The 12,216-nt window shown below is 40.3% G+C and overlaps 1 long non-coding RNA gene across 1 annotated transcript in view; it reads right to left on the bottom strand.

The window, feature by feature from the left end:
• LOC110261787 (uncharacterized) overlaps positions 1-10,511 on the bottom strand; it is a 42,001-nt gene extending 31,490 nt beyond the window's left edge. The window contains exon 1 of the long non-coding RNA XR_014809679.1: positions 10,215-10,511. This is a non-coding gene — a long non-coding RNA (uncharacterized LOC110261787). The remainder of the gene's footprint in view (positions 1-10,214) is intronic.
• Between the last annotated feature and the right edge of the window lie 1,705 nt (positions 10,512-12,216).

The raw sequence follows: 12,216 nt of genomic DNA on the forward strand, positions 1-12,216 counted from the left end.
AGAGGGATAAATTTTCATGACCTTGGATTTGACAGCGTTTTCTAGGATTGACACCAAAAGAAAAAAAAAATAGATATGTTGGGCTTTGTTAAAATGAAAAACTTTTGTGCATAAAAGGATACTACTGAGAGAGGGAAAAGACAACACACAGAATGGGAGCAAATATTTGCCAATCATGTATCTGTTAAAGGTCTAGTATTCAGAATATAGAAAGAACTCTTACAAGGCAAGAACAAATATCCAAACAATTCAAAACATGAGCAAAGGTCTGGAACAGACATTTCTCCAAAAAGAAGTACACAAAAGGCCAACACCCTGCTGTTATCATGGACTATGAATGAAAAATTTGAAATGAAATGAAAAATAAAGCCACAAGAAATACCACTTTAAGACGGCTATTACAAAAAAAAAAAAAAAAAAAAAAGCAAAGGAAAGGAAAATAACTGTTGATAAGAATCCGGAACCTTTGATATATTGCTTCTGGGAATGTAAAGTGGTACAGCTGATGTGGAAAAATTTTTGGTGTCCCATCAATAAGTTAAACATCAAATTACCACATGACCCAGCAATTCCACTCCTAGGTATGTACCCCCCAAATTAAAGACACTTGTTTAAACAAAAACTTGAATGTTCTACATGAATGTTCATAGCAGTACTATTTACAGAGCCCCAAAGTGGACACAACCCAAATGTCCAGCAACTGATGAATTAATACACAAAACGCAGTCTATCCACGCAATGGAATTCATTAAGCTGTAAAAAGAAACGAAGTGCTGACATGTGCCACCACATGGATGATCCCTGAAAACATTATGTGAAGTCGCAGAAGCCAGACACAAATGGCACCATATTATATAACTCCATTTATATGAAATATGCAGAAGAGGCAAACTCATAGAGACAGAAACCAGATTAATTGATGTCAGGAGCTGCAGGAGAGGAGGGAACAGAAAGTGACCGTTATTAAATATGAGAGATGGGGGGGGTTGACAAAAATATTCTGGAACATTGTGGTGATGGTTGCACGGCATTGGGAATGTACTAAATGCCACTAAATTTCACACTTTAAAATGGTTAGTATTGTGAATTTTATGTTATAGCTATTTTACTACAACTGGAAAAAGTTAGCGTATATCAGTCAGACTACAGCAAAGCAATGCCTCCACAAACAAAATAAATCAGCAAATTGATAGAGGTGTTGAGAGCTTTTAACTGGAATGATATAATTATCTCATCATGACATCACTTTGCACACAGATAGCAAGAATATGGTCTAGAATAAAACTTGTACATGTGGTCTCAACAAGAATACAGCACTTGTGTGACCAACCCTACATATACAGATGATCTTAGTGTGTTTAAAAGTTAATCAAAATACCCTTACCCCAGCCCTAGCCCTACACAGTGAGATTTTGGGGTAGTAGACTGACAGTTTTGTTGTTTGCATAGTTAGCATCTGCACTGCACAAAGAAAGGATACAACTACATTTTGTTAAAACTGCACTTTGTAAACATCAGGAAAAGGAAAGTGGAGTATAAGTCAATTCTGTATAGACTGTTTGAAACATGAATTTTATTTACTTAATATTAAGGCTTTGCCCCTTTTCCTGTAAGTCTTTTGGGATGCTGTGTAAAAGCTATTCTCACTAAATAACAAATAGTTAAGTCCATTCTCTGGTACTATGTACACATTTGGTTTTGTATTCTACTTAACAAGTTAAATATGCAGATCAAAATTACAAAGAGGTACCACCTTACACTGGTCAGAATGGCCATCATTAACAAGGCTACAAATAACAAATGCTGGAGAGGGTGTGGAGAAAAGGGAACCCTTCTTCACTCTTGTTGGGAATGTAAATTGATACATCCACTGTGGAAACCAGTATGGAAGTTCCTCAGAAAACTAAATATAGAACTACCATAAGATCCAGCAATCCCACTTCTAGGCATATATCCAGAAGAAACTTTCATTCAAAAATATGCATGCACCCCTATGTTCATTGCAGCATGATTCGCAATAGACACAATATGGAAACAACCTAAATGTCCATCTACAGATGAATGGATTAAGAAGATGTGGTACATGTACACAATGGAAAACTACTCAGCCACAAAAAAGAACAAAATAATGGCATTTACAGCAACATGCATGCAACTGGAGAGTCTCATACTAAGTAAAGTCAGTCAGAAAGATAAAGACAAATTCCATATGATGTGACCTAAAATATGGCACAATCAACCTATCTACAAAATAAGAACAGATTCACAGACATACAGAATAGACTTGTAGTTGCCAAGGGGGAGGAGGGAGGGAGTGGGATGGACAGGGAGTTTGGGGTTGGTAGATGCAAACCATGACATTTAGAATTGATAAGCAATGAGGTCCTACTATATAGCACAGGGAGCTATAGCCAATCTTTTGGGATAGAACATGATGGAAGATAGTATCAGAAAATATACTGATATATATTCATATACATCATTATAACATTATAAGTCAACTATAATAAAGATCAATGTGCATACAGTTTTTTAAAAATAAATAAATAAGCTGAAATATTTCCAAAAAAAAAAATCCAATGTGATTCCATTTACTATTTTGCCTGGATTTCTCCTAATAGGCTAGATATTCCAGCCATTGTGGTTGTGTTGAGAGACTGGCTTAAAGGTTGTAGAACTGCCTGGTTTTCCCCTTGAACTGAGGAACATGCAAGTCTCCAACAGGTCCTTATTGTCAAAAGAGGAATAGGGTCATGTATTATCGCAATTTTACAAAAACCACAGATGGCCATCATCATTTCCAGCTGAGGAAAAGTTCAGAAGCATTTCTAGGATCTCACTACAGAATGTGGAGGAATCAGCCTCAAAGATACTCTTGCCTGGTTCCTAAGCCTTTCCACCTCACCATGCCGCAGTCCAAACTTCGCAGCCAGATGTTCAAAGCACTTCACAATCTGACACCACCTGTTTAAACACCTACTTTGAAACTTCATAACTTCCATTTCCCACTGCAGTCAGGCTGATCTTCCTTTCAGCTTTTAAACAGGCCTTTGCATTCCTGACTTCGAGCCTTATGTTATTTCCCCTTCCTCCTTTCACCGACTTTCCTGTCTCAGCATTGACAATCCTTCACCATCTTCAGAGTGCACTTCTGGCCCCAGATCATTTTCGAGAAAAGTTCTGGAACCACTTCAGCTCCTGTGTAATCGACATTCATTAAAAGTAGTAATAAATTTTGAAATAATAATAATAAATAGGATTTCCCGTCATGGTTCAGTGGTTAACGAATCCGACTAGGAACTATGAAGTCAAGGGTTCGATCCCTGGCCTCGCTCAGTAGGTTAAGGATCCGGCGTTGCCGTGAGCTGTGGTGTAGGTTGCAGACGTGACTCAGATCTGGCATGGCTGTGGCTCTGGTGTGGGCTGGTGGCTACAGCTCCGAGTAGCCCCTAGCCTGGGAACCTCCGTATTGCCACAAGTGCGGCCCTAAACAAAACAAACAAAAATAATAATAATAATAATAAATAAAAATAACTTTGAGACTAATTTTTTTTTATGACTAATTTGGGTCCTTAACCATTATGGGACATGATGGCTTGGTATAGTCCATTTCTATTTCACCCGCTTTCTATAGCAAGGTCTGTATAACCTCAGCACTATTGACATTTGGGGCCAGATAATTCTTTACCATGGGGGGCTGTTTTGCATATTATAGAATATCTAGTGACATCCCTGGCCTCTACCCACTAGGTGCTCACCCTCCGACTGTGACATCCAACAAGATCTCTGACGTTGCCAAACATCTCCGGGGCAGGGGGGAGGGAGAAAAAAAATCACCCCCACGTGAGAATTACTCCAAGGGTTCCTCCATGAACTTCAGAGGCAAGAAAGGTGAGAATTACATGTCTCAGTCTCCATGACATCTAGATTCAGGACAGGAAATAGGTTCTGATAAGTAGGTGAACTTGTGCTACTAGATTTCAAAGGCTACAGTGAATGGGAACCATCTTCCTTTACCTTTGGCTATCTTCCGATGACAGAAAGGGTTAGGAGGATGCAAAATACCTCCGCAGCTGATAGTCCATGTCCATTCTCCTGGGTGTTGAGAAAGAGGGCTGTGTGTATGGGCATGGCTGGTCTCAGTGTTTCAGATCCCATTCTCTCGTGGGGTGAGGCATGGCTGGTCTCAGTGTTTCAGATCCCACTCTCTCGTTTTTGAGTATTAAGAGACAACTTCCATGATAGCCCAGTGCTAGCCATTTCCAGGTTCCAAATTCCTGATTCCTGGAGATCAGGTGTCAAAATGAGGTCTTGAACACAATGGACCACTGGTATCTGGTTCCCTGGTGATCAGTTCTATAAGGTTAGAGGAGTTGGTCCCAACAGCCATTGAGAGTAAACTCTTGAGACCTTCCATGTTTTGTATGCACTTAGTTCAGTTCACCCATCTCTTTCTGAATAAAATAAGTGGCTTCTCTTTTCTGCACTGAATCTATATAATGCCTTATCTGTGATTATTTTACTCTTTTTCTAACTTCCTTTCTGCATAGTTAAGCTTCTTACAGGGAGGAATCACATTTCTTTCTCTCATCTGCCTAACTGCTATTCAGGGCCCTGCTCAGAGTGGAAGTAGGAAAGCAATTCATTTGTGTTTGGCATTCACTGAAAACTCACTCAATGAATGAAATCTTGGGAGTTTCCATTGTGGATCAGCAATAACAAACCTGACTAGTATCCCTGAGGATGAGGGTTCGATCCCTGGCCTCACTCCATGGGTTAGAGATCCCTGGCTTCGCTTAGTGGATTAAGGATATGGCATTGCTGCAAGCTGTGGCACAAATCACTGATACGACTCAGATCCTGCTTTGCTTCGGCGCTGGTTTAGACCAGCAGGTGCAGCTCCAATTTGACCCCTAGCCTGGGAACTTTCATATGCAGCAGGAGCGGCCCCCAAAATAAATAAATAAATAAGACAAAATAAAATAAAATCTTGGAAGAAGGGGTGGGAAAAAAAGAGACACACTTCCCACCCCAGTTCTCTCTCTTCCATGGTGTGTTATAGAACCTGGACCTGCACATCTGATCTAGGACAGAGAAATTGCTTCTGGTGGAAAACTGTTGTGAGATTTCCTTACTAATGGTCTCAATCATACACTCCATTCTTTTTTTTTTTAATTTTTATTGTTATTATTTTTTTTGGTCTTTTTGCCATTTCTTGGGCCGCTCCTGTGGCATATGGAGGTTCCCAGGCTAGGGGTCCAATTGGAGCTGTAGCCACCGGCCTACGCCAGAGCCACAGCAGCGCAGGATCCGAGCCGCGTCTGCGACCTACACCACAGGTCATGGCAACGCCGGATCGTTAACCCACTGAGCAAGGGCAGGGATTGAACCCGCAACCTCATGGTTCCTAGTTGGATTCATTAACCACTGCACCACGACGGGAACTCCCATACACTCCATTCTAGGCAAACGGCCATGTAAAATATCCAGAACGCACTCTCTCACCAGAATAATATCAATCAGGCTTTTGGCTGTGCATATCTATTCGCTGATGCCTCCCAGGTTTACGCCTGCAGCCTGGCCATTCTCCTAGACACAAGCTTATATATATAAATGCCTATTTGACATCTTCATTTGGAAACATGTGCAAAACCAAACTCTTCTCCTAGCCCTGTCTGCTTCTTTCACTCTCTTCTGCTTCTTAGTAAATGCCAACATCATCTACTCATGTCAAAAACAGCTAGAAATAATTACTAACTTCTCCCTTTCCCTCACCCTACACTGTCAGATTATCAGCAATCCTGTGTTTGAACTTAAAAATCTATCTAAAACCATCTCACTTCATCTCTGCTGCTTCCACCTTGGTCCAAGACACCATCACCTCTCATTTCCTTACTGGTTTCAATACTTTCCTTCTTTCTCCCTCATTGTAAGACAAAAATTGGACCATGGCTCTACTCTGTTTAGATCTGGTCAACAGCATCTCATCAGAATGAAATCAACACCCTTTAATCCAGTGATCAAAGCTTCACATCATATAGTCACTGCCCTGCTCTCCACACGAATTCTGCTTCATTCTCTCCTTATTCTCCATTCTGCAGCCCTGGGTCTTCTCTCTGTCCCCTGATTTCCCAAGCTCTTTACTACCCCAGGACCTTTGCCATTGCTTATCTTATCCCTACTCTGGCTCTTGGCATATTTCGTTCTTTTCCTCTTTCAGATCTTGGCTCACATGCTACCTTTCAGATTAGGTTTTTCTTGATCAGTAAGTGAACCCCCCGTCTAAGTCATTCGCTATGCCATCACCCCATTAATTTCTCCTAGCACTCATCAGTGTTTAAACTACTCTGCTCTTTCTCTGTTTTCTTGTTTATTGCCTACACCCCACCCCAACACTAGAATGGAACCCTCATTAGGGCAGAACCACGCATTTGTCTCACTGCTGCACCTGAACATCAGAAACAGAGCTGGGCACTGCCAGTCTTCAGAAAATAGTGGTTCAATGACTGAAGAGTGGAATGTGTTCTTATCCAGGTAATTTCACTATGGCAAAATACATATAACATAAAATTTACCATCTTAACCATTTTTAAGTGTTTCATTAAGAGCATTCACATCGTTCTGCAACCATCGCTACCATCTATTGACAGAACTCTTTTCATTCTGCAAAGCGGAAATTCTGTACCTATTAAACAGTAACTTCCTGTTCCTCCCTCCCTCCAGCCCCTGGTAACTACCATTCTACTTTCTTTCCCTATGAATTTCACTACTCTAGGCATCTCATATAATTAGAATCATACAGTATTTGTCCTTTTGTGACCGGATTATTTCACTTAGCACAATGTTCTCAAGATGCATCCATGTTAGAGCATGTGTCATGTTTTTCCTTTAAAGGCTGGATAACATTCCATTGCATATATATATACCACACTTTGTTTATCCATTTATCCATCTACAGATACTTGGGTTGCTTCTTTCTTTTGGCTATTATGAATAATGCTGCTTTGAATATGTTTCCACAATTATCTCTTTGAAACCCTACTTTCAATTCTTTCGGAGATCTCCAAAAGATATATAAAAGATATATATATATATATATAAAAGATATAAATATATATATCCAAGATATATAAAAGATATATATATAAAAGATATAAATATATATATCCAAAAGATATATATATAAAAGATATAAATAAATATATCCAAAAGATATATAAAAGATATATATATATCCATATATATATGTCAAATATATATATATGACGTAATTGCTGGATCATATGGTCATTCTATTTTTGACTATTTAAGGAACTGCAATACTGTTTTCCATAGCAGATGCATTATTTTACATTCTCACCAACAGTGAACAAGGGTTCTAATTTTGCCACATTCTTTTTTTTTTTTAAAGGGCTGCACCCACAGCACATGGAAGTTCCCAGGCTAGGGGTCGAGTTGGAGCTACAGGTGCCAGTCTATGCCATAGCCACAGCATGCCAGATCCAAGCCACTTCTGCTACCTACACCTTAACTCATGGCAATACCAGATCCTTAATGCTGAGCGAGGCCAGGGATCAAACCCATGTCCTCATGGATATTAGTTGGGTTTGCCACCACTGAGCCACAACGGAAGCTCCCAATTTCTCCATATTCTTGCCAACACTTGTTACCTTCCATTGTATTTTGTTTTTATGGTAGCCACGCTAATGGGTGTGAGGTGGTACCTCACTGCATTTTTGATTTATATATCCCTAATGACTAGTGATGTTGAACATCTTTTCTTGTTCTTTTGAGCACTTGCGTACCTTCTTCGGAGAAATGTCTGTTCAAATCCTTTGCCCATTTTAAAATCAGGTTTGTTGTTGCAGTTGAGTTGTAGGAGTTCTTTGTATGTTCTGGATACTAAACCCTAACCAGATTATCAAATATTTTCTCCCTCTCTGTGGATTTCCTTTTCATTCAGTGGATTGTATTCCTTGATGCACAGTTTTAAGTTTTGGTGTAGTCCAATTTATCTATTTTCTTTTTGTTGTTGTTGTTGCCTGAGCTTTTGGTGTCATATACAAGAAATCATTTCTACATAAAATGTCATAAAGTTTTTCCCCTATATTATCTTCAAAGAATTGTATAGTTTTGGCTCTTTTGCATAGATTTTTCACTGATTTTGAATTAATTTTGGTATATGGTATAAGAAAAGGGTCTAACTTCATTATTGAGCATGTGAATATCCACTTTTCCCAGCACTGTTTTTTGGGAAAGACTGTCCTTTGCAATGAATGGTCTTGACATTTACAAAAAACATTTGTCTATGTGAGTTTTTCAGGGCTTTCTATTAATTTCATTGGTCTATACGTCTGACTTGATGCCCGTACAACACTGTTTTGATTATTGTGGCTTTGTAGTAATTTTGGAATCAAGAAGTGTGAGAGCTCCAACATTGTCCTTTTTCAAGATTGTTTTGGCTATTCAGGGTTTCAGGGTCCCTTGAGATTCTATTTGTATTTTAGAATGGATTTTTCTGTTTATGCAAAAAAAAAAAAAATTATTGGGATCTTGCATCGAGCCTGTAGACTATTTGGAGTAGTATTGGCTTTTTCGCTGTATTAAGCCTGCTGTTGAGTTCTGTTTCATAGTATCTTGTTAAGACTGTTTTTGGCAATATTCCTCAGGGTCTGTGGTTTTCTTTTCTTGTAGAGGCTTTGTCTGGTTCTAGTATCACGGCAATGCTGCCCTCCTAAAAAGAGCCTGGGTGTATTCCCTCCTTTCCAATTTCTGGAAAAGTCTGAGGAGGACTAATGTCACTCTTCTTTAAATTTTTGGTAGAATGTGCCAAAGAAGCCATCTGGTCCTAGGCTTTGCTTTATTGGGAGGCTTTTTGTTACTGATTAAATCTCCTTACTAGTTATAGGTCTGTTCAGATGTTTTATTTCTTCATGACTGGGTCTTGATAGGTTGTGTTTCTAGGAATTGTCCATTTCATCAAGGTTATTCAATTTCTTGGCATACAGTTGTCCACAATCCTCTCTTACAGTCCTTTTTATTTCTGTAAAATTGGTGGTCATGACCCTCTTTCATTTCTAATTTTACTTGTTTGAGTCCTTTCTCTTTTTTTTCTAGCTAAAGGTTTGTCCATTTTGTTGATCTTTTCAAAGAAGCAATGCTTTGTTTTGTTCTTTATGTTTTTTAGATCTTTCATTTAAGGGGGGGAGGGATGAAAAGAAAAGAAATGCTTTTAAGATAATTATAAACTTGACTGTAGGAAAGGAAAGACTTGTTGAACCAAAAGTGACATTGTCACTGTTTTGGTATGAATTGGAAAAAAAAACAAAAAACTTCTGGCATTCTTCATTTCAGACACAGCCAAGCCTGGAAAAGAGGGGCTTTATGGTATACTGTGTGTGAAATAGATAATTTTGAAGCTTATGTTTACATATGTGCTTACTATGTGTCTGACACTATTCTAAGCATGTTACATATATCAACTCATTTAATCCTCATAGTTAACCCTGCGACAGAGGTATCATTAATAGTCCTGTTTTACAGATGAGTAAACTGAGGTATAGAGTTTAAGCCATGACTTGTAAATGTCAAAGCTGTGATTCCCAATGAGGGAGTCTAGCTTCAGAGATGCTACACTACTAATAAGTGCATCCTTTTAATGGATAAAATAAACACACAAATTCTGATGCTATTCAGAAGCAATCAGTGAAATGGCCCTGAAACACACTATCCCACTCAGAATGCTTGTGCTTAGGGCTTTAGGGTCCAGGTTTTCCCTATTTCAAGCTTTCTTCCCAGTGATCCAGTGATGACTATATTATTTGCCACGCCTCTACAATCACCTTGACTCAACCAGTATCAGCATGGTGGTCTGCGATGTCAACGTGACACCATGCTAGGCACCTGGGCATGCATGATCAGTATTACCTTAGGCAGTGAAACTTCTGCCCTTCCCACCTTCTGTGGCATCTCTCCCATTTTAAGACCTACTGTGCTCCCTTACTAAGGTTGCTTTGGATCCATCAAGTCCCTCAAATAAAACGTGACTGCTTTCTTTACTTCAAGGCTGAGCAATTTGGTAGGCCTGTTATAAAAGGTCATTCTTGTTATTTGTGGAGAACAATAGTAGCCAAAGCAAAACAGAGTGGGAGCCTCAGTGCCCTGGTGAGAACCTTCCTGGGAACTGGAGGAGAGGAAAGGGGATAGAAACCTACCTTGTCACAACGCTGGACCACGGACCTGAGGCAATAATCTGTAAGTACACACGCATATGCGCAGTAGTCATAGATTTCTTCTCCCTCCTGCTGGAACATCGACTCAGGCAGTGTTCACAGCCTGAGCCAGGTCGTTGCTAGTGAAGCAGAGATTTCAGGTGAGAAGTAAATGTGCAGAGCGGATGCAGTGACCTTTCTTATTCGCAGTGTTTTCATTCTGCAGCTTGCTCGGCAGGGACCCTGACATGAGACGCTCTGATGGCCCGAGGCTATGTTGGAGAGGAAATAAACGAGCTTGCCCTACTTCCAGAGGCGCTAGTAATCTGTGTGCAGCCCGGAACCTGGGCAGGGCAAGATGTGTGTGGCCGAGCGACCTCTAGTGCCTGCAAGTGGGAGCTGCGGCGCCTGCTCGGCCGGTCGGAGGGAGGCGGAGGGGATCCTGAGCTGAAAAGCACAGGGTGTGTTGTGACTATCCTGTTTGTCCAGCACCGTCCTGGGTGTTAGGGAGGATTCAAAGGAATTACAAGCAGGCAAACTTAAGGAGCTTATCCCCGGCCTGGGGAAATCAAAAAAGAGCAACAGGGTTTCCCTATTGACGTGGTGCCTTAGGAGAAGTTTCTGAGAAGGGAGAGAACACCATGGATCAGAGTAATCCAGGAAGCTAAACCTGGAAGGACCCATGGATTTTAGATGAAAAGAGGAAGGGCATCCCGGGATGGAAGAAAAGCAAGCCAGCAGGAAGAAAAACCTTGGCGACGTAGAGCAGAGATTTCTAATGAAAATATCGAACTGTCTGCGGAGTTGGGATGATTGACAGCTAAACCCAAGAAGAGAAGATCCAGCCCTCCCCTGGCTCTTCGGAAGAGGGCCTTGCTCAGGTCTCCACTGCAGAAAACCTCCTCACCACCTGGCCGGCGCAGCTCTTTCAGAAGGGAGCCCAGGAACTGCTCTTTTGCCCCAGAGTATGGGTCATGATGCCTGTGACAAGGAGCTCATGGGCTGCAAACTCAAATATTACCCGGCCAAATAGATAATACAAATGCCTGAAATAGACAAGAGTAGAGGATTCTGGCATTGCACGGATGTCTGCTTTCCTTTTACGTTTTGCAGTGACACTGAGCCAGCCTAGAGTCCTGAATGCGGCCGGAAGCGGTGGAGGCTTCCTACAATGGGCAGTGACAGTTGTTACTGTCAGGAATGCAGGTTCAAGTGCCAAGTATCCCAAAGCCGCGGGAGAAGAAGTTTATCTAAAATTTTAGGTGGCATCTCTCCACGTTTAAATGTTGGGTCCACTTCTTAAAACATTATGCCGATCATCCAACCAAATATTTGCCTGCAGGCTGTTCCTTTTCCTAAAGGGTTCAGATTAATCCCAATTGTCCTGAAAAAATGTTTTTAGATCCTGAACTAAATAGACAATTTTTACTATAATTCTTCTGACTGGAGGGAAAATCACTGACTCTGGGGGCTTTCATTTCTTTTTGGTGAGAGAGGGAAGTGTTTTTTTCTCTGATGGGGGCCTTGAAAAGAGCTTGGGATGAGTTCCGGAAAGCTTTTGTTCCCGTCTCTCTGCCCCTTGTGTGCAATTTGGGGGTCACCTTTCTCAGCCTCTTTTTCTTTAATTGATGTATAATGGACATATAATATTATGCATATTAGTTTCGAGTGTACAACATAATGATTCGATATTTGTCTATATTGCAAAATAATCACAAGTCTAGTTAGCATTCCTTACCAGAGTTACAATTTTTTTCCTTATGATGAGAACTTTTAAGATTTCCTCTTAGCAACTTTCAAATATAGTGTAGTATCATTGAGTATAGTCACCAAGCTGTACATTTCATCCTCATGACTTATTTATTTTATAGCTGGAAGTTTGTACTGTTTGATCACCTTTATCCATTTTGCCCATCTGTCAACCACTGATCTGTTTTCCCTATCTCTGAGCTTAAGTTTTATTTTTTGTTTTAAGACTCCACATCTATGTGACATCATACAATAT

The sequence above is a fragment of the Sus scrofa genome, chromosome 7 (assembly GCF_054392235.1).
Source record: "Sus scrofa isolate SSC_HxYL_T2T_F1_AM1 chromosome 7, Sscrofa_HxYL_maternal_Yorkshire_Landrace_v2.0, whole genome shotgun sequence".
Lineage (NCBI taxonomy): Eukaryota > Metazoa > Chordata > Mammalia > Artiodactyla > Suidae > Sus > Sus scrofa.